Here is a 23,630-nt window from a genome sequence, read left to right on the forward strand (position 1 = left end):
CTGAAGGGGGTTCTTTAGGAAGAGGAAGAAAATAAAGATAAAAATTATGAACAACAAATATGTAACTATCAACAAGTGAATCTAAAATCCAAGGGAATTCAAAAACCTGATGAACAATATTAACTGTTGAATATAATAGAATCAGAAGTACGGAAGGGGAGTGGACTGACAATTCTCGGGGAAAAGAGGAGTGGGGGGTGCGGGAAGAGACTGAACATAAACTGTGCACCTATGGATGAGGACAGTGGGGGGTGGGGAAAGAGCAGAGGATGGGGTGGGAACCTGGTGGAAGGGTGGAAATGAGGAGCTTTTGTAATAATATGAATAATAAAGATCTATTTAAAAAAAAAAAAAAGTAAATGTCAAATGACTGATGAGGTGAGTGGAGTTAGGGCGCAAAATTTCATATGCACTTCCCAGCACATACAAATAAACTCTCATACCCTCACTCCTCACAGGCATATACTCTACAGGTTACTGAGACTTGGCTACTTAAAAATAAAACAGAGTTGAATCTACCTGGTTTATATCACTTTTGACAAGTCATGCTAATAATAATAGCAGAATTATTTGTTACATTTTACTGCTGATTTGTCATACTTTTTACTGTTACATCAAGATTCTAATTGTTCTTTTTTCTTTTCGGGTGTTTAAGGCTACCTCTTTTCCCCCATCTTCCTCCAAAACTGTGTCATCTAATGAAATCAATCCATAACCAAGTTGGGTGGAGTTACTCAGTAAAAGCTTCACTCAACTGGGATGTAAAATCACTTAGGCACAGTGTTTAAGATAACAAACTTCGGCTGTGAACTTAAGTTTGTATCCTGGCTCCACTTTTTACTAGATCCGTGAACTTAGGCAGGTTACTTGATTTCCTTATCCCTCAAATTATTTGTTAAAATGGGATAATGATGATGTTTTATAAGTGTTCTCTAGGTGTTGCTTCATCTAATCTTTACAATAACCCTACAAGATAGGTAATATAATAAAATAAATTATACAGACAAGGAACCCAAAGTGCAGATGTTAAGTAACCTATATAATTCATGTAATCCAGCAATTCTACTACTGGATACATAGTCACAAGAATCAAAAGAAGACTCTCAAAGAGACATTTGAGCACCATGTTTATTGTAGCATTATTCACCATAGCCCAAGGGTGGAAGCAAGCCAGGTGTTATTCAGTCTTAAACATCCTATAACATAGACAAATTATGCTAAGTGAAATAAGCTAGTTAGAAAAAGACAAATACTTATCATCCCTCTTATGTGAGGTACTAGATAGAGTAGTCAAATTTATGAAGAAAGCAACATGGGGATTATAGAAAACAGAAGGAGGTGGGAGTAAAGTGAAGTGGGCAGTGCACAGAATTTGTCTGGCTGGTGTGGCTCAGAGATTGAGCGTCCACCTATGAACCAGGAGGTTTCAGTTCCATTCCCAGTCAGGGCACATGCCTGGGTTGTGAGTGATCCCCAGTAGGGGTGTGCAGTAGGCAGCTGATCTATGATTCCCTCTCATCATTGATATTTCTATGTCTCCCTCTCCCTACCTCTCTGAAATCAATAAAAATATATATATTTTTTAAATAAAGAGCATAGAATTTTAGTTTTGCAACATGAAAAGAGTTCTGAACATTGGTTATACAATAATGTAAAAGTAGTTACCACTATTGAAATGTTCATTTAAAAATGAATAAGATGGTAAATTTTATGTTACATACTGTATATTTTACCACATTTAAAAATAAAACAAACAGGGGAAAAACAAGATGGCGGCCTACGTAAGGGCCTAAACTGCTGCCTCGCACAATAATCTAAAAACAACAACTAAAAGACAGAAGGCATATCATCCAAAACCACAGGAAAGCTGGCTGAGTGGGAAATCTACAACCAAAAAGAAGGAGAGAGACTCACGGATCAGGGGAACTGCAAAGTGCTGAGGTAGGGAGACTCACGTGCAAAGAGGAAGGGCGGCCCAGTGCCTGGCTGGTGGGAGGGGAAAGGAAGCTCCCGACTTCACTGAACCCCAGTTCCAATTGCACTGAACCCTAGCCCCAACCGAAACCCCATGGACCCAGGCTCATAAGGGTGGAGTCTGGACTATAGAGAAAGGCATCCGGAGACTCAGAGACTGGGAAACTCGGGGAAGCTGGGAGCTGCAGTGGGAAGGGTTTAGAGTCACACGAGTGAGTGCGTGCAGAGAGGTCTGACTGTGGGGGTTGCCATAGCCTCTCCATAGCGGAAGCAGTCGGAAACTCCTGACTACACTGAATCCTAAATCCAACTGCACTGGGATTAAAAATATTATACAGACACAAATACCTGGGGCACTCATGCTTTTACAGGGGAATCTAGACTGTCAGGCAGAAACTCAGAGGATCCATGAAAGGTAGCGGTCTGAAGCGAGTGCACAAGGGTAGGGCTGACAGGAAACCAAAACTGTCAGCTCAGCCATGAGACTCCGCCCCATTCAAGCTGAGCACAGAGGCTTTTGCAATTTTGAAAGACTGTCTCCAATACAGAAGGTTTCCCAGCGATACCAACAACAATCAAGACTTAACTACAACAAGGCTGTATACACAGTCCATAAAAAGGAGCACCAAGAGTGTCTACCTCAGGTAACTGGGGAGGCTGACCCACTGGCCCATATAAAACACCAGACACACAAAGCTACTCTATCAGTTCAGGGAAGCAGCAAAAATGGGGAGGTAAGGAAACAGATCACAAATGAAAGAAATGGAGGAGAACAAACAACTGGACATAGAGTTCAAAACCACGGTTATAAGGGTTTTCAAGAATTTCCTAGAAAAGGCCGATAAATTTAATGAGACCCTTGAGGATATGAAAAATGACTAATAGAAATTAAACATACACTGACTGAAATAAAAAATATTATACAGAGACTCAACAGCAGACTAGAGGAACACAAGAATTAAGTCAAAGATTTAGAATACAAAGAGGCAAAGAACACTCCTCTGGAGAAGCAAGAAGAGAAGAGAATCCAGAAAGTTGAAGATAGTGTAAGGAGCCTCTGGGACAACTTCAAGTGTACCAACATCAATATTATGGGGGTACCAGAAGAAGAGAGCAAGATACTGAAAACCTATTTGAAGAGATAATGTCAGAAAACTTCCCCCACCTGGTGAAAGAAATAGACTTGCAAGTCCAGGAAGCACAAAGAACCCCAAACAAAAGGAATCCAAAGAGGACCACACCAAGACACATCATAATTAAAATGCCAAGGGCAAAAGACAAAGAGAGAATCTTACAAGAAGCAATAAAAAGACAGTTAGTTGCCTATAAGAGAGCACCCATAAGATTATCGGCTGTTTTCTCAACAGAAACGATGCAGGCCAGAAATATTCAAAGTTATGAATAGCAAGGACCTACAACCAAGATTACTCTACCTGGCAAAGTTATAATTCAGAATTGAAGGTCAGATAAAGAGCTTCACAGATAAGAAAAATATAAAGGAGTTCGTCACCTCCAAAACAGTATTATATGAAATGCTGAAAAGTATTCTTTAAGAAGAGGAAGAAAAAGAAAAAAGTAAAGATAAAAATTATGATCAACAAATACCGTATTTTCCTGAGTATAAGACGACCCCATAATTTTACAGTTAAAACATAGGTTTGGGCCTATATTCGCTGTATAAGACTATCCCCCACATCAAAGAAAAGACTTACTTTGCCATCAAGATCTGTAGGTAATTTTTGTGCAATTTTGGTCTTTTACTCCCGATTTTCGGTTGACTTTTTTTCGTTTCAAAAGTCGTCTTATACGCTGGAAAATATGGTACATATATATAAGAACAAGTGAATTTAAAAATCAAGTGAATTAAAAATCTGAGGAACAGAGTAAACCGGTAAATATAATATAATCAGGGGTTCAACTGTCTGGGAGGATCCAAGATGGCTGCTCAGGTAGACACCTAACCGCAGCAGCACACAACAATTTCAATGGAATACAACTAAAATGTAGAGTGGACATTGCCCAGAACTATAGGTAGTCGACTGACTGAAAATTCTACAAAAAGAAGGAAAGAGAAAACCAGAAGGAAAATCAGAGGAGCGAGCGGAATAATCCTAAGGTATGGAAACATGCTGTGCGCACACACGTGCACGCACGGAGAGGACGCAGTCGGAGAGGAGGAGAAGGCTGAGTGCCTGCCTGGCGTTCCCTAGCAGGAAGGAAATAAAAACCCCGTCCTGGGCTGAACCCCAGAACCGGCAGCGCTGAGCCCCAGTTATGGGCCAGACCCGGGGGACCCAGGCTTGGGCAGGGGGAGACGGGGCTGTGAGGCGGAATCCCAGGGGAGCCGCGAAAAACAGAGCCCCTGGAGTCACACACATTGCGCACAGAGGACAGAATGTTGACCCTGATGCTGGATTGCCCTGGCAGGAAGAAACAAAACCTCTGGCGGTGCTGAGCCCCACTCCCGACTGCTCTGAACCCCAGTTCTAGGCCAATCCCTGGGGACCCAGGTTCAAGCAGAGGGAGACGGGGCTGTGAGGTGGAGTCCGGGGGAGTGGCAAAAAGCCAGCCCCCGGAGTCGTGCACATTGTGCTCAGAGGACAGTCTGTTGACTCTGATGCTAGATGCCCCTAGCGGGAAGGAGAAAAAAAGCTCCAGATTGGAGGAACACGAGGAGGAGCAGGAGCCCCTGCCTGACACCGGCCAGCCGGGAGATGGGGCCCCCAGCGGGGTGGGGGATGCCCCTGGGCCTTCGACCGCTGAGTGCGGGCCACTGAGCCGAGGCCGGGGGCTGTTTCCTGGGCGGCGCCGACCCCTGCAATAGGCTGAAGCAGCACAGGAGCCCGCGGAGAACAAAGGGGTGCCACAGGCCAACCTGCTGAGCTTCCAGGACAAGGAGAAAGAAACAGAAAAAGTTTCCAATGTGAAGAAATCAAGTGAGAGCAAAAGATAGTAAAAATTACTTTAGAAAGAATATAAAGAAATCTTGAAAAATTGAAGACTAACTCAGAACTCAACTCAGCAGCCAACATTGCAACATAAATGCGTTTAAAAAAAAAAAAAAAAAAAAAAAAAGGACAGAATGTTGGAACGGCGGTGACCAGGCCTAGAATAGCCGGGCACAAGGCAGTGGGAGCCGGGCCTGGAGCAGCAACAGCCAGGCCCCAGAGCAGCATCAGTCAGAACCAGAGCAGCAACAGCCAGGTCTGGAACAGCCAGACCTGGGGCAGTGGCAGCCAGGCCTGAGGCGGAGGCGGCCAAGCCCAGGGTGGCCAGTCCAGGAACACCCAGGCCTGGAATGGCCGGGCCCAGAGATGCCGGGCCCAGAGCAGCCGGGTCAGGAGCAGCCAGACCCAGAACATCAGCAGCCAAGCCCAGAGCATCCAGGCTGGGAGCTGCCAGGCTCGGAGCAGCCGGGCCCAGGGCAGCCGGGCCCAGAGCAGCCGGATTGGGAGCAGCCAGGTACAGAGCAGCAGCAACCATACTTGGAGCAGCCAGGTTGGGTGCGTCCAGGCCTGGAGCAGCAGCAGCCAGGCTGGGAGCGGCCAGGCCCGAAGTGGCCGGGCCTGGAGCAACTGGGCCCAGAGCAGCCGGGTTGGGTGCAGCCAGGCCCAGAGCAGCAGCAGCCATGCCCGGAGCAGCCAGGTCGGGAGCGGCAGTGGCCAGACCCGGAGCAGCTGGTTGTGGAACGGACCAGAGCAACAGAGGCCAGGCCCGGAGCAGCCAGGCCCGGAACAGCTCGCTCCTCGCCTGCCTCTGCCCCAAGGCTGCCTCTCAGACATGGCTGGAAACTTTTGGAGGAACTTGAGGGTCTGCTGAATCAAATGAGGAAGGCTTAGATCTGGATGTGTTGAGTTAGTATAGTGCTGGGGTGTTGATCTGTGAGTGCCTTGTGTGGGGCCTGGATGAGGTTGGTTGATCTATTTGGTCATGTCTTTTGTGTGAAGTGTATCCTTGGGCATGTGGAGGTATTATTGATTTGAGAAAATGCTAAGTAACTGATTTACTATCTGAAAAATTTAAAGTTCTGAAAGTTTAAGGTCTCTTGCCAAAAAGAGGTTTTAAAGCTAACACCTTAATTTTAATGGAGAAAGGGAATGACAAGCCCTTCCCACCCAGAACAGGTAATCCAATTCCAACCAGCAGCTATGTTTAAACAATGTGTCCATTTACACTTGAATGGCTACACCTTTTGATAGCCTAAGGGCAAGTTTACATGTAAACAAGTTTGCTCTCAATTCCCAGGGCAGAAAAAAAACAAGGTTTAAAATTATTAGATTTTAAAATTTATTCTTAGAAGTGTAAAAGTTTATTAATTAAAAAAAAACAACAACAACAAAAGGAGATTGAAAAACCTGATGAACAATAATAGCGGTTCATTGTAGTAGAGTCAGTGATATGGAAGGGGAGTGGACTGACTGTTTTTTTTTGGGGGGGGGAAGGGAGGGAGGAAGAGACTGAACATAAACTGTGCATCTATGGATGAGGACAATGGGGGGTGAGGAGGGGGCGGAGGGAGGGGGAGGGTGGGTGGGAACCTGGTAGAGGGGGGAAGAAATGAGGAACCTTTGTAATAATATGAACAATAAAGATTGATTTAAAAATATATATATATATATATATATAATCAGGGGTAAAGAAAGGCAGTGGATTGATAATTATCAGGAGGAAAGGGGTGTGGCAGGTGCAGGAAGAGACTGTACTAAAATAGTACACCTATGGATGAGGACAATAAGGGTAGAGGGTGAGGTGGGAACCAGGTGGAAGGGAGCTTTTGTGGGGGATAAGGATAAACAATTGTAATAATCTGAGCAATAAAGATTTATTCAATTTAAAAAATAAAAATAAAACAGCCAAAGCCGGTTTGGCTCAGTGGTAGAGCATTGGTCTGCGGACTGAAAGGTCCCAGGTTCGATTCCGGTCAAGGGCATATACATTGGTTGCAGGCACATCCCCGGTGGGGGGTGTGCAGGAGGCAGCTGGTTGATGTTTCTCTCTCATCAACGTTTCTAGCTCTCTATCTCTCTCCCTTCCTCTCTGTAAAAAAACAATAAAATATATTTTAAATAAATAAATAAATAAATAAATAAAAATAAAACAAAAATGAACCAACCAATACAATAAAACATAAATGAAAACAAACAAGAAAAAGAAAGCTAACACAGTGTGGTTGAGAACATAGTGATTCTTTATTGTTGAGAGTTACAAAAGTTGGGGAAAAGGTGCCTGTTGCATGAGGAAGACTTGAAGTCAGTCACTGCAAGCCCACATATAATGTTTAGTTGTGGGGAAGCACAGACCTGGTTGGAATGTCTGTAAGGAGGATTCTCTGAAAGGTCTGGGACCTCTGAGGGGACCTTGCCAAAGGCGGAAGCCCCTACCTTGACTTTTCAAACAAGTCTGATCCCTAGGGGTGTTTTGCTAGAATCTCTATGTTTAGTCTTTAAAGACCAGACCTTGTAGAAGCATATACTTTCTCAAGGTTAATTTGAGTTTAAGCTGTTGTTACAACAAAAAGCCAATGAGGCAGGTAAACAGGACTGCTTTTACTACTGAAGTAAGACTCCCTTAGCCCATGGTGAGCAAACTCATTAGTCAACAGAGCCAAATATCAACAGTACAACGAGTGAAATTTCTTTTGAGAGCCAAGTTTTTTTAAATTTAAACTTTTTCTAATGCCACTTCTTCAAAATAGACTCGCCCAGGTTGTGGTATTTTGTGGAAGAGCCACACTCAAGGGACCAAGAGCCACATGTGGCTCACAAGCAGCAGTTTGCCGACCACGGCCTTAGCACTATCTTTCATAGAAACCTGTGTGAGAGCAATCCGTTCATCTGTTGCTCAGGGTCTGCTGGTCAGCCCCGGCATTTAGTAGTGGACCAAATAGAAATGTTCAGTCATCAACTAGGAATGCTAGTCTGAGGTTGGCAATCTGTATGCATTCATAAAGATACTACAAAGTCAAAACAGTATCCCTTTTACAGCAGGATGATAGATATAGGAGGGTGGCAATGAGAACAAAAGAAATAGAGGACAACTGCTATGATATTAGATTAGGAGAATGGTGAAGATTCTCCCATTATCCAAGGAAGGAAAGCTGGAGCCCAAGCAGAAATAATGGGCAATTGCGTTTAGTAATAGATGTGTTATGGGAAGGAGAGGGACAAGATGGCGGCCAAACAGAAGGACTTGTTCTGAGCCTGGTCCCAGAACAGATAGAAACAGCATCTGAGAGTCGCTCAGGGAGTATTTAGCCGTTGTGTCCCGAGCAGCTCTGTGGCCCGAGAGGCCCCTTGCCCCACCCGGCCCCTCCCCCCAAGTAGCCCCACGCCCCAAGCGGCCCCCCGGTCAGAGCGGCCCCACACCCAGAGCTGCGCCGAAAGAGGCAGCGGCTGCAGAGAGAATAGTGCTCTGCAAGACCCAATGCTGGGTTTGGCGTGATCTTCCCAAAAAACCGGGACCTTTTTTAAAACGTCAAGGGACACAGGACAAATTGTTAAGAATTGGGACTGACCCGCCAAAAGCAGAACATCTGGACACCTTGGCACAGACCCATCTTGCGCCTGATCCCCTTCACCCCCTTGCTTCTGAGTACTAGGGAAGGACTGCCCAGTTTGGCATATCCTGAGGGACTGCAGGGGGAAATTGCCTTCCTGGAAACGGGGGACTTTCCTGTAGCTCTGGGCAATGTCCATTTTATATTTTAGTTGTATTTTATTGAAATTGTTGTGTGCGGCTGTGGTTAGGTGTTTACCTGTGCTGTAGATCCTCCTAGGTCTTATTTTTAGGGGATGTCTTATCTTTCCATGCACTAGGTCTTAATTTTGGAAGATGTCTTATTTTCGGGGAAACACGGTAACCTTTACCCTTTTCATCTCCTTTTTATCTTATCTTTTTCCGGCTTTAGTTTTTCCCTATTCTTTCTGTATACCCCCTGCTAAAATTCTCACCATACTTATAGATCTAATTTTCAACCCCCTGCTCCAAGTGCATAAATACCACTCTCTTCGCTATATTAACTAGTTTAAAAAAAAAATGTTTTCCTCTCGATCCTTTTGTTGTTGTTTGCGTGAATGTTGATGATATTGAATTTTTATGCTTTTTAGTGAAATTGATATGCTTATTCTTTTGTTGTTATTGTTGCTTAGTATTTTTTAATTGCTTTGTTTTTATTTGGTTTTTTACTTCTGTTTATCTTAGCCTTGCTTAATAATAGCAGATATTGTAGTTTGTATTAATCCTCAAGTATTGTTGCTGGCATTTGCTGGGATTAGTGGTTGTTCTAAGGAAATTTTCTCCATATATATATATACATACGTATATATATATATATATATATATATATATATATATAGTTTGTTTCCCCTTTCTCTCTTTGTCTGCTTCTTCTTCTTCTTCTTCTTCTCTCTCTCTCTCTCTCTCTCTCTCTCTCTCTCTCTCTCTCTCTCTCTCTCTTTTCCTGTTTCCCAATTTCATCTTGACACTTTTTTTCTTCTTCTTCTTTTTTTTTTATCTCTTTATTTATCCCTCTTTTTTTTAACCTTTCTTCTTTCTCTCCTATCCCCTAATTTGCCTTTCTCTAAGGGTCACCTTTATTAGAGTTTATTAATATCGCAAATACATTCCTGTTCAGTGCCTTTTATGTTGTACCAGGTAATGTTTATTTTGTGCCCTTTAAATCAACACAGGAGAAAGAAAACCACATAACCAGACATCCTGAAAAGAGAGACCATGGGGAGACAAAGAAATAGCCTGCACATGAAAGAAAAGCAGGTATCACCAGAAAAAGAAGTAAACAAGTTAGAGGCAAGCAACCTACCAGAGCAAGAATTCAGAGTAATGATCATAAGATGGCTAAAAAGAATGGAAGAGAAACTTGACAATAACCAAGAAGAAATGAAGAAGAACCAAGAAGAAATGAAGAAGAACCAAGAGGAATTGAAGAATAACCAAGAGGAATTGAAGAACCAAGAGGAAATGAAGATGAACCAAGAAGAAATGAAAAATGACATTGCTACTATGAAGAACTCAATAGATAGCATCAAGAGTAGATTAGATGAAGCAGAGGATCGAATCAGTGAACTAGAAGACAAGATGGAAAAAAATACCCAATTAGAGCAGCTTCTAGATGTATTATGTTTGAGATCTGCGAAGCTATTTAGTTGGCAATTAGTTTAGCCTCTGAGGGGGTGATTGGGGCTGAGAAGCCACATTGTCTCTTTTCAGGCGGGCTTAATCCTCAGAAATTGTTCTCTCCAATATTCACAGTATACATGAACAATGAGAAGCCCTGAGAGTGCTTAGGAAAGGTAATTGCTTAACTTTAACATTCATCTTTCTAAACTCATTTGACTGCCCAATCCTTTTTAAAAGTGAAATATGTATTAACTTACTGAGGACTATACTTTGGGAACTTGTTTTCTGGTCTATGTAGATATTTTTTTGTCAACAAAGTAGGGTAAAGGAGAAACTGATTAGAGGGTTGATAGATCTGTGGGTATCAGTTTGTTCCTATTAGATCACCAAAGTGGGGAAGCTTCCAGAAACCCAGGCCTGACCTGGGAACTTAGGACACTGATCCCTGTGCATGGGCAGTGGTGGTGAAGGCTGTGGGGGTCTTGATCAAAGACAGCTTGTTTTCTTGGACTTCTACCTACACTCCATGTGCCAGCAAAGCCTGGCTTCAACCCTTCCCCAGGTTCTTTTTTATCCTCTGTGTTGGCTTTTTGTACTTGCTTTTCCATTTGCATAACTAATGCACACAACACAGAGTTCCTGCAATTTTAAAGACATCTGGCTAGCACATCTTGGATGCTAATGTCAGGAAACATCTGGAAGAGGGCTAAAGTTACTGCAGGCCCAGTGAGAACAATGGCATCACATTAATAAGGAAAATTCCATGTGGGAGGGCTTGTGTACATAAAAATGGCTGCTAGGCCAACTCATACAAGTCCTGTGCAAAACCCTCCTCTAGTGTGGTGTGGTTCCCACCGAGTTAAGGCACAGTCCCCTAGCTCAACTGAAATAATGCTACTCTTTCTTGGGCCCTTATCTTAGAGGCTTTCTTTTCCTTAAAGGATTTCCTCAAAGTTCTATCAGCTAACCAGGAAACTTTTCTGAAAACTCATGAATTAGTATTTTATTTTATTAGAATAATTTTAAGCTAATCTCCCTCTTTTCTTCTTATTTCAAAATATAAAGATAGGAAATAGAGTCTGATACACACATTTTTGCTGTCTCTAAGAAGTGTTGGCAGAAATATTAAGCTTCACAAAAATTGTGACTGCAATAGTTAAATATAAACATTATTTCCCAAGGCTGCAAGGCATAATAGCTAAAAATAAAATAAAATAAAATAAAAATAAGAGAATCCAAGATGGCTGCTCAGGTAGACATCTAACCGCAGCAGCACACAACAATTTCAATGGAATACAACTAAAATGTAGAGTGGACATTGCCCAGAGCTACAGGTAGTCGACTGACTGAAAATTCTACAACAGGAAGGAAAGAGAAAACCAGAAGGAAAGTCAGAGGAGCTGAAAAAAAGCCTAAGGTATGGAGACATGCTGCGCACCCGCACGCACGCGCACACGGAGAGGTCACAGCCGGAGAGGAGGAGAGGGCTGGGTGCTGCCTGGCGTTCCCCAGAAGGAAGGAAATAAAACCCCCAGCCTGGGCTGAACCCTCGAACTGGCAGTGCTGAGCCCCAACTATGGGCCAGACCCTGGGGAACCAGGCTCCGGCAGGGGGAGACGGGGCTGTGAGGCGGAATCCTCGGGGAGCAGCGAAAAGCAGGGTCCCCGGAGTCGCGCGCACATTGCGCGCAGAGGATTAAATGTTGACTCTGATGCTGGATTACTCTAGCCCACACATGTCAAACACAAGGCCCGTGGGCCAAATCCGGCCCGCCAGGCCTTGCAATGTGGCCCGCACCGCGCTGTCATCACTGCACTCCGCTGCATTCCATCACAATGACGCACGGTGACATAGGAGGCTTGTGATCTGGCCGCTGCCTCGCCGGCCGCCGTACTTGCTATCTATTACGCATGCGCATAGATAGCAAGTCACGCGAGATTCAGGAGGCGTGACCTATAGTCCCGCATCCGATGTGGTTGTGCGGGTGGCAGAGCAGAAGAGAGAGTGAGTGTGCGGGCATAAAAAATACACAGCAGAAGCTGCCAGTTCCTGGCATAAAGTGCAGGCATAAAAATCGCAACAGAATCTGCTCTCTGTACCCAGCCAGGCATTTATTGACTGACTTTTTTTTTTCTCCACTCCATCTGCCAAATCAAGCTATCCCTGTGCAGTTTTCAACTTTTTCCTTCTAACGCAGATTTCCAATAAACTACATCTTTTACTGCCAATATTGATCCCAAAATGTCCAGGAAAAGAAAAGTTGACGGTGAACGCAGACAATTTAATGACAAATGGGATAATGAATACATGTTTGTGCTTAGAGAGGGCAAACCAGTGTGTATATTGTGTTATGAGACAGTGTCGGTGATGAAAGAGTACAATATACGTCGTCATTTTGACACCAAACATAATGTTAAGTATGGCAAATATACTTTGGAAGAAAAGCATAAAATTGTTAAAGAACTAAAAGGCAAACTACAATCACAGCAGCAAATGTTTACAAAGGCTACAGCAAAAAATGATGCTGCAGTGAAAGCAAGCTTTATAGTGGCTGAAGAAATTGCCCGTACTTCAAGGTGTTTTTCAGAGGGTGCCTTTTTGAAGCAATGCATGCTAAAAGTGTGTGAGCAAGTATGCCCAGACCAGATACAGAGTTTTCAAAATGTCAGTTTGTCAAGAAACACCATTGCAGATAGAGTTCAAGAACTCTCAGGAAATCTATCATCACAGCTGGCCGAACAGGCATGCAGTTATCTCGCTTTTTCACTTGCTATCGATGAAAGCACAGACAACACTGATACAGCGCAGCTGTCCATCTTTATACGTGCTACGAAGACCGACCTCTCTGTCACTGAGGAACTTTTGGATGTAGCTGCCATGCATGGGACGACGACTGGTAGAGATATATTTGAGGCTGTGTAGAAATCTATAAATAATTTTAAATTACCCTGGGAAAAGTTGGTGGGGCTAACTACCGATGGCGCACCTTCAATGTGCGGAGAAAAGAAAGGTTTGGTTGGACTAATGAAGGAAAGAATGCAAAAAAGTCACTGCCACACACCCTTGATTACTTATCATTGCATTATCCACCAAGAGGCTATGTGTGGAAAAGTTCTGGACATGAATGACATAATGACCACAGTCATTAAAACTATTAACTTTATACGGGCACATGGCCTGAATCATCGCCAGTTCCAGCAGTTTTTACAGGAGGTGGGTGCAGAGCATGGAGACGTGCCATACCACACAGAAGTAAGATGGCTGAGCAAGAGCGCAGTCCTCAAAAGATTTTTTGAGCTCAGAGAACAAATTGCTCTTTTCATGGAAAGTAAAGGAAAGCCCTTGCCTGAACTGTCGGATCCCGCCTGGCTATGTGATTTTGCTATGATGTGTGACATATGCGAGCATCTCGCCTAACTGAATCTGAAGCTGCAGGGACGCAAACAAGTCATCACGAAGATGTCTGACATGATCACAGCATTCCAGCGTAAACTTCAACTATGGAAGTCCCAACTGGAACAGGACAATCTTGCCCACTTTCCCGTTTGTTTGAGTATCTCAACCACTATTTCTGGTACTTTTCCTTGCAGTCGGCTGGCTACCAAAGTTAGCCGTTTACTAAGTGAATTTGAGCGGCGCTTCTCTGACTTTAGAACACAGCACTCAGGCTTTGACATCTTTGCCAATCCTTTTACAGTTGATGTCAACAATGTGCCCCATCACCTTCAGATGGAGATAATCGAGCTTCAGTCTGACAGTGGCCTGAAATCAAGGTTTCAGGATGTTGAAATTGAGGACTTCTACCCTCTACTGCCCCCTGACTCAATGCCAGAGCTCCGACTTCATGCTGCCCGTATTCTATCCATGTTCGGGAGCACCTATCTTTGTGAATAGATGTTTTCAATAATGAATCTGAACAAAAACAAGCACAGAGCACGCATTACCGATGACAACCTCCATGCTGTTTTGCGGGTTGCTACAGCCCAAGAAATAAAACCGAACATTGATTCATTGATCCGGGGAAAACGGTGTCAGACATCTAGCCAGAAAATGAAACAATGAGCATTTTAGGTACATTCCAATATTACTGTTTTGCTTGATACCAATATTACTGTTTTGCTTGATAGCATGTGAGTTGGTTAACAGCACTGTTAAGAAAAAGATTGTTCCACTCATTTTAAATTCACATTTCTGGTTAACATTGTCAGTTTATGACTGTTCAGTAAACCATTCGGCCCGCGATTTAGGCTGGATTTTAGATTTTGGCCCCTTCTCTGATTGAGTTCGACACCCCTACTCTAGCCAGAAGAAACAAATCCTCCGGGGGCGCTGAGCCTCAGTCCGGACTGCTCTGAACCCCAGTTCTAAGCCAATCCCTGGGGACCCAAGCTCAAGCAGAGGGAGAAGGGACTGTGAGGTGGAGTCCTGGGAGAGCGGCGAATCACGCACATTGCTTGCAAGGGAAGGAATGTTGACTCTGATGCGGGATTGCCCTGGAGGGAAGGAAACAGGAGCCCCGGCCGTGTTAGGCCCCACTCCTGACTGCCCTGAACTCCAGTTCTAGGCCAATCCCTGGGGACCCAGGCTCAAGCAGAGGGAGACGGGGCTGTGAGGTAGAGTCCTGGGGGAGCTGAGAAAAATGGAGCCCCCGGAGTCGCGCACACTGTGCACAGAGGACAGTCTGTTGACTCTGATCCTAGACTCCCCTAGCGGGAGGGAGAAAAAAAGCTCCAGACTGGAGGAACGCGACGAGGAGCAGGAGCCCCTGCTGGACACTGGCCAGCCGGGCAACAGCAAGGAGCCGGGCAACGGGGCCCCCGGGGGGGGGGGTGCCCCTGAGCCTTCGACCGCTGAGCGCAGGCAATGGAGCCAAGGCCAGGGGCTGCTTCCTGGGCGGCACCGACCCTGGCAACAGGCTGAAGCAGCTCAGAAGCCTGCAGAGAACAAAGGGGTGCCACAGGCCAACCTGCTGAGCTCCCAGGACAAGGAGGAAGAAACCAAAGAAGTTCTCAATGTGAAGAAATCAAGTGAGAGCAAAAGATAGTAAAATTACTTAATAAAGAATACAAAAAAGATCTTGAAAAATCGAAGACTAAGTAAGAACTCAACTCACCAACCAATATTGCAACATAAATGCGTTTAAAAAAAAAAAAGGACAGAATGTTGGAACAGCAGCGGCCAGGCCTAGGGCGGCCAGGCACAAGGCAGTGGCAGCCGGGTCCGGAGCAGCAAAGGCCAGGCCCCAGAGCAACAGCAGCCAGAACCAGAGCATCAACAGCCAGCAATGGAGCAGCCAGACCTGGGGCAGTGGCAGCCAGGCCTGAGGCGGAGGCGGCCAAGCCCAGGGTGGCCAGTCCAGGAACACCCAGACCTGGAGTGGCCGGGCCTGGAGAAGCCGGGCCTAGAGTAGCCGGGTTGGGAGCAGCCAGGCCCAGAACAGAAGTAGCCAAGCCCGGAGCATCCAGGCTGGGAGCAGCCAGGCTCGGAGCTGCCGGGCCCGGGGCAGCCGGGCCCAGAGCATCCGGGTCCAGTGCGGCCAGGCCCGGAGCAGCAGCTGCCAGGCTGGGAGCGGCCAGGCCCGGAGCAGCTGGGCCCAGAGCATCCGGGTCCAGTGCGGCCAGGCCCAGAACAGCAGCTGCCAGGCTGGGAGCGGCCAGGCCCGGAGCAGCCGGGGCTGGTGCGGCCAGGCCCAGAGTAGCGGCTGCCAGGCTGGGATCGGCCAGGCCCGGAGCAGCGGCTGCCAGGCTGGGAGCAGCCAGGCCCGGAACAGCCGGGTCTTGTGTGGCCAGGCCCGGAGCAGCAGCTGCCAGGCTGGGAGCGGCCAGGCCCGGAGCAGCCGGGTCGGGTGTGGCCAGGCCCGGAGCAGCAGCAGCCAAGTCCAGAGCAACTAGGTCGGGAGCGGCAGTGACCAGACCCGGAGCAGTTGGTTGTGGAATGGACCAGAGCAACAGAGGCCAGACCCGGAGCAGCCAGGCCCGGAACAGCTCGCTCCTCGCCGGCCCCTGCCCCACGGCTGCCTCTCAGACATGGCTGGAAACTTTTGGAGGAACTTGAGGGTCTGCTGAATCAAGTGATGAAGGCTTAGATCTGGATATGTTGAGTTAGTATAGTGCTGGGGTGTTGATCTGTGAGTGCCTTGGGTGGGGCCTGGATGAGGCTGGTTGCCCTGTTTGGAAATGTCTTTTGTGTGAAGTGTATCATTGAGCATGTGGAGGTATTATTGATTTGAGAAAATGCTAAGTAACTGATTTACTATCTGAAAAGGGATTTACTATCGGGGAATGGGAGGGAGGAAGAGAATGAACATATACTGTGCACCTATGGATGAGGACAATGGGGGATGGAGAGGGGGCGGAGGGTGGGGAGGGAACCTGGTGGAGGGGGAAAGAAATGAGGAACCTTTGTAATAATATGAACAATAAAGATTGATTTAAAAAAAATAAATAAAATAAAATAAAAATAAAAATAATTTTTTAATGGGTTTTAGTGTTTGCATTCCAGCTTGTCCTCTTATCCAGTGATAGTGACTTTGGGTCAATTACTTAATTAGCATAACTTAATCTGTAAAATTGTGGTAATTACTTCTGCCTATTTGGATTGTCATAAGGAATAAGTGAATATGTGTTAGAAATGGTTACTGAGATGCCTGGTCCAGGTTGTTAGATTTGATCAGCAGTTGAATTGATACCCCTCCTCTGGGAACTGGCTTTCCAGGTCATTTCACTATGGATATTCCCTTTTACCACATTTCACTTATGGTGACCATATTCCATTCTCTCCCCTTTGTGTATGCATAAAGAAGTCTCTGCCCAGAAAAAAAACTGACCAAAAGTCCTTTAAAAGCTGCTCACTCACCTAACTGGGTGCTGGAGCCATCCAGCGTCAGCCACCTGGTATGCTGATGATCCTAATCCTTCACTACTCTGGCCTCGTGTGCTCCTCCTTCAGCGACCTAACACAGGTTAACTAGTATGATTTTGGTATTGTTGATAACCAAGGATTAAAAATAAATCCTTGGCTATCAACAATCTATCTCTCAACCCAACTCCAAAACATTGAGCATTTGCTTATAGTTTCTTGTCCTACATATATATGTTTCAAGTTAGGATGTCTTCAAAGTGTTCTTTAGAGTTCTACCTACTGTTTCCCTTTATTTATTTATTTTTTTTTTAGAGATGGAACAAGTATCTCTCTTATATGGATTATTAATATGGACCCTGATAAAGAAGATACCAACTAAGATGGACTTCCCGTGGCCCTGGCTGGTGTGGTTCAGTTGGAGTGTCATCCTGTGCACCGAAAGGTTGCCAATTCAATTCCTGGTCAGAGCACGTATTCCTGGGCAGAGCAAGTTTGATCCCCTATTGGAGGCAATCAAGGAATGGTTCTCTCTCACTATCAAACAACAACAACATAAACCAGAGCCTAGCAGCCATTTCTGCACAGATTGTCATGCAAATGCCCTTCAAGGAGAAGTCTGCACTGAACTGCCTGCCTGCACTGTGTGCCTGCCATGTGAGCCAGCCTGCATAAAGGAGTTCCTGGAATTGTATTCTGACATATTGGATACATATTCTAATCAAAAGTTGTGCAGCATATTCCCATCAGTATCTTTACCCACCAATACCACTCGATCTGGAAAATTTGGAGTTCTCATTTGCATGAAGATGGACCAACCGGGGATAAGGGCTGGGAACTTTGTTTATATAAGTCAGCCCCCCTTTGACTGAGATAGCACCCCTTCCCTTTCCACAAAAGAAAGAAGGCTGTGTTTTCCTGGCTGGAGCTGAAATACCCAAGACAAAGCATAGAAGATGTCTGGCCCCACCAAAGTGAAGAAGAGGGGAGCAGACCTGCACAGCAGGAACCAGAGCAGGCAGAGCAGAGCAGAGCAGAGCAGAGCCGTCCAGCTGAGGGGCCTCACAGCAATGCTGCTCTGCAGCCTAGGTGCTTAATATTGAGCTGTAACACTATTGAGTTGCTCCACAACCAGTTGTATCACAATTGATCCATTTGAACTGAATAAAATGTCTTTCTTCACTGCATCCCCAATTGCAGATTCCTGTTGGCATTAAATTGGTCCCAACAACCACCATTTGACAATAACTACCTTTTTTTAAACTTTATTGATTTTTACAGAGAAGAAGGGAGAAGGATAGAAAGTTAGAAACATCGATGAGAGAGAAACATTGATCAGCTGCCTCCTGCACATTCCCTATTGGGTTTGTGCCCACAACCAAGGTACATGCCCTTGACCGGAATCGAACCTGGTACCTTTCAGTCCACAAGTCGACGCTCTATCCACTGAGCCAAACCGGTTTCGGCAATAATTACCTTCTTGTTCTGCCTTCCAACATTGGGACTCTCAGTCCTTTGTATGACACCTTCTTTTTCCCTCTGAAAGCTTGTTGAATTTTTATCCTGTCTCCAGGGTTCTTAAATTTCATAGGGATGTGCTTAATGTTGGTCTGTTTGAATCCACTGTAATTATTAGCTCTTTCAATCTGGCAGTTTTGTCCCTTAGTTTGGAAAATTTTGAATTATTGATTTATTATGAGCATCCCTTCCCCCCATTATTATTTCTAGATCCTCTCTTTTTGGAACTCTTAATTATTAGAATATTGGACCTTCTACATTGATCTTCTGTCTTATCTCTTCTTTCCTATTATCCTTTTCTTTGTCTTTTGGCTTTATTTCTTAAGAGTTTTGCTAGAAAGTTCTGTTAAGTTTTTAAATTCTATTATCACAGTTTATTTTTATTTTTTTTTATTTGGCCATTTTAAATTATTTTTAAATATATTTATTACTTTTTAAAGATATTTATTGTTGAAAGTATTACATTGGCCCTCCTTTTTCCTCCATTAACCTTTTCCCATCTCCCCCACCCCCAGGCCCTCACTACCCCATTGTCTGTGTCCATGGGTTATGCATATATGCATACAAATCCATTGGTTAATCTCTTCCCACCCAACCTCCCCTGCTTTAAAATTAAATCTATTGGTTTTCTTCTTATTAATTTTATTGGAATAAAATTCTATTTATTATTTTTAAAATGTATGTGTTAATTCTGAATTTCTTCAAATCATTCTATTAAAATGTCCATGTATTCTAAAATAGTGCTTTAGGATGTTTTAACTTTCTCCTATAGTATTGAGAATACAAGGGCATAATTTGGTCACAAAATCTGTAAATTTTGATATCTTAATTCTAAAAAATAGATAATTATTCACCTTTGAAAATTATGGATCTTTACTGGAATGTGTCCCCCCCCCTTTTTAATAAATCTTTATTGTTGAGATTCTGACAGTTGTTCTTCCTTTTTCCCCCCATAGCTCCCCTCCACCCGATTTCCACCCCACCTCCTGCCCTTACCCCCAACCCCCACTGTCCTCATCCATAGGTGTATTATTTTTGTCTAGTCTCTTCCCACACCCCCAACCCCCTTCTCCCCCTGAGAATTGTCAGTTCTTTTCCTTTCTATGCCCCTGATTCTATTATAGTTAGATTTTTATTCACTTGATTTTTAGATTTTCTTGTTTGTTTTTTGTTTTTTGTTTTAGATTTACTTGTTGATAGATATGTATTTGTTGTCACTTTGTTGTTCATAATTTTTATCTTTACCTTTTTCTCCTTCTTCCTCTTCTTAAAGAATATCTTTCAGCATTTCACATAATACTGGTTTGGCGGTGATAAACTCCTTTAGCTTTTTCTTATCTGTGAAGTTCTTTATCAGACCTTCAATTCTGAATGATAGCTTTGCTGGGTAGAGTAATCTTGGTTGTAGATTCTTGCTATTCATCACTTTGAATATTTCTTTCCATCCCTTCTGGCCTGCATAGTTTCTGTTGAGAAATGAGCTGACAATCATATGGGTACTCCCTTGTAGATAACTAACTGTTTTTCTCTTACTGCTCTTAAGCAAGAATTTTCTGTCTTTTTGCCCTTGGCATTTTCATTATGATGTGTCTAGGTGTAGTCCTTTTTGGATTCCTTTTGTTTTGGGTTCTCTGTGCTTCCTGGACTTGTAGGCCTATTTCTTTCACCAGGTGGAGGAAGTTTTCTGTCATTATTTCTTCAAATAGGTTTTTAATATCTTGCTCTCTCTTCTTCTGGCATCCTTATTATTTGGCTATTGGTACACTTGAAGTTGTCCCAGAGGCTCCTTACATTATCTTCATATTTTTAAATTCTTTTTGCTTTTTCAGTTTTTTTTGTTTGTTTGTTTTGTTTTTTTTTTTTTTTTGCTTCTTCATATTTTAAATCTTTGACTGATCTTGGGATCCTCTAGTCTGCTGTTGGATCTCTATATTATTCTTTATTTCAGTCAGTGTATGCTTAATTTCTTTTTCATATCCTCACTATATTTCTTGGAGGTTTCTAGAAGATTCCTGAGTAACTTTTTTTTTTTTTTTTTTTTTTTCCCCTTGAGTAACCTTATAACCATGGCTTTGAACTCTATATCCAGTAGTTTTCTTTCCTCCATTTCTTTCATTTGTGACCTGTTTCTTTGTCTTTGCGTTTTGGCTGCTTCCCTGTGTTGATAGAGTGGCTTTATGTGCTAGATGGTCTATAGGACCCAGTGGCTCAGCCTCCCCAATTACCTAAGGTGGACACTCTTGGTGCACCCCTTTGTGTGCTGTGTGCACAGTCTTGTTGTAGTTAAGCCTTGATTGCTATTGGTATCATTGGAAGGAATTGACCTCCAGGCCAATTGACTGTGAGGACCAGTTGTGTCTACAATGGCAGAATTTCTGTGCAGGAGACACCCTTATGGGGCAGGACTTGCTTCAGTGGGGCTTTGGTGCTCACTGAGTCTGCCCCTTGAGTGTGACTCTTATGGATGTGAAGAGTTGTAATCTGGATGGTCTCACTCTGACCACTGGTTACACTGGCTCTTGGATCTTCAAGGAGGATCAAAGTCAACCACTGCCTGAGGCCACCCAGCAGGAGCTACAGAAATATCTGCAGGTTCCTCCTCTTTGTTTGGTGTTTGGAGGTGCCCAGTTGAAGCCCAGCTGTGAAACAATGCAAGCTGCTGTGTAGCCTTGGGCCTTCTTTTGGAAGCTTTGGTTCTCTCTGGCCCAACTGCAGTTTGTTGGGTAATTTTATATTGCAAAAGTCCAGTTCATTCATATGCAAAAGCCTCTGCACACAGCTTGGATGGGGTTGTAAATTGGGTGGGGTGAGGTCTCAGGGAATCACCAGAGCGAAGAAAACAGCAATGGCTGCCCAGTAGCCCTGCCCCAAAGAGGTGCCCGGGTCTCTGTGTCCCATGGCACTGTGTAAGAATAATGGTCTCAGCAAGCACCTCTGAGAAAAAGCCACCCTCCTGTTCCAGCCAGATGCCAGACAGTCCAATTTCTCCCCATATGAGTCTGGGTCCCCAAAGTCTTCCTCGGAACTGGAGTTCAGAGCAGTCGGGAGCTTGTATCTCCCTCACAATTGAACAAGACAACAGCATACTCAGTTGCCAGCCCCTTTCACACATGCCTCCATACGTCCACACTTCCACACCTCTGCACCTCCTACCAAACTCAATGCACTTTTCTCTTTCCTTCTAGTTGTAGAATTTCCACTCAGCCAGCCTTCCCATGGTTCTGGATGATATTTGTTTTGTCTTTTAGTTGTAATTTTGACATGGTTGTGTTCGGCAGCAAGTACAGATGTTTACCTATGCCGTCATCTTGGTTGTCTCTCTATTATCACAGTTTAAATTTCCAAACATTCTTTATTGTTCTCTAGTGATTTTTTTATACCATCCTATTCTTATAAAATCCTTTTACTTCTCTCAAGATATTAATAGCTTTTTTTTTTTTTTTTTGAAGCTTTTACTTCTTTGCATAGTCTCTGTTTCCTCTCCTGTTGATTTGTTTTTTTATCTTTGTTTGTTTTGTCTTTATATTCCCTGGTGGAGGCCTGCTTCAGATCCTTATCCTTCACTCATATTTTATAGCTGGTGGAAAATGCTGTGAGGTAGATAAAGATGGTTGATCTTTACTCCAGGGTGATTTGCCTGGGACATAGATACGAACATTTCCTTTAGGTCTTTTTTCTTGGTCTGTTTGCATTCTTTAGGGAGAAAACATCTACTTGTTTGCCTTGAGGACATGGCTGCCAGTGAATTTAAGCTTAATGTGGACTGGGGAATCACAGTACTTTATGGAAAGCTTTTCTTTTCCTCAGTCTCTCTGCTTTCAGTACAGTTTTCCTATTCAGTCTGCTTAGGAGCCTAATCCTGGCTTAGAGCCCCTTATCCTCTGCTGAAGAAAACCACAGTCTTTTGCTGCTTTGGTGAGAGGCAGTGGCTAAGCTGCACTTGGGAGGGGGCTTTTGGGATTGCCTATCCTGGGAATTGAGTTACTCCTTGGTTTTCTTATCTGCTGGTTTAAGATTTAGCTTCCTCAGATAGCAACTGGTCTATTATTCAGCCTCTAAAGTTTGTTGCTATTATTATTTCTTCTCCTTTTAATATTTTTAAAAATATGTTTTTATTGATTTTGGAGAGGAAGGGGAGAGAGAAAAAAAAGCAGAGAGAGAGAGAGAGAGAGAGAGAGAGAGAGAGAGAGAGAGAGAGAGAGAGATGTGAGAGAGAAACATTGGTTGTCTCCCATATGAACCCCAACCTGAGACTGAACACACAATGTGGGTATATGCCCTGACCAGGAATCAAACCTGTGACCTTTCAGTGAGCCACACCAGCCAGGCCTCTCCTTTAATTTTTTAAAATCCATATACATATATATATATATATATATATATATATATATATATATATATAATATTTTATTTTATTGATATTTTACAGAGAGGAAGGGAGAGAGATAGAAACGTCGATGAGAGAGAAACATTGACCAGCCCCCTCCTGCACACCCCCCACTGGGGATGTGCCCGCAACCAAGGTACATGCCCTTGACTGGAATCGAACCCGGGACTCTTCAGTCCGCAGACCGATGCTCTACCACTGAGCCAAACCAGTTTCGGCCCCTTATTTATATTTTAATAGAGATTTGGGGGAAGGGGTAAATATATTTGTTCAATGGGCCATCTTAAATCAGTAATTTTTTAAAAATATATTCTTAGTGTAATTATTTATTCTCAAAAATTAGATTTTTCTGTGCCAGAATCTCAAGTCAACTGATTTATTTAGAATAGTTGTATAAATGTGTCCATTATTTTCTAATTGGTTTTTAATATTTTAGCCATTATAACTACTGCATAGTAAAAGGTTCTATTTGTTGGCAAACCCTCTGGATTGTTAATCACCTTTTATGTGTTTAGAGATGTAAACACATGTGTGCCCCAGATGGGCTGTGACACCCAGGCTCTCACTTTGTGACACTTCATCACAGCACCAGAGGCTTCTCAATGACTTGTAACATCATTTCAGCTTGTATCCTGGAAATCACAGATTCAGTCACTCCAACTAAAATCTCTGTAATGAGAGATTTATATTTATATTTATATTTAATATCTACTTTTATAGGAGACTTTATAGTCTACCTTCTTTCTGAAGAGTGAGG

The sequence above is a fragment of the Pipistrellus hanaki genome (genome assembly GCF_964339955.1).
Source record: "Pipistrellus hanaki genome assembly, chromosome: 2".
NCBI lineage: Eukaryota > Metazoa > Chordata > Mammalia > Chiroptera > Vespertilionidae > Pipistrellus > Pipistrellus hanaki.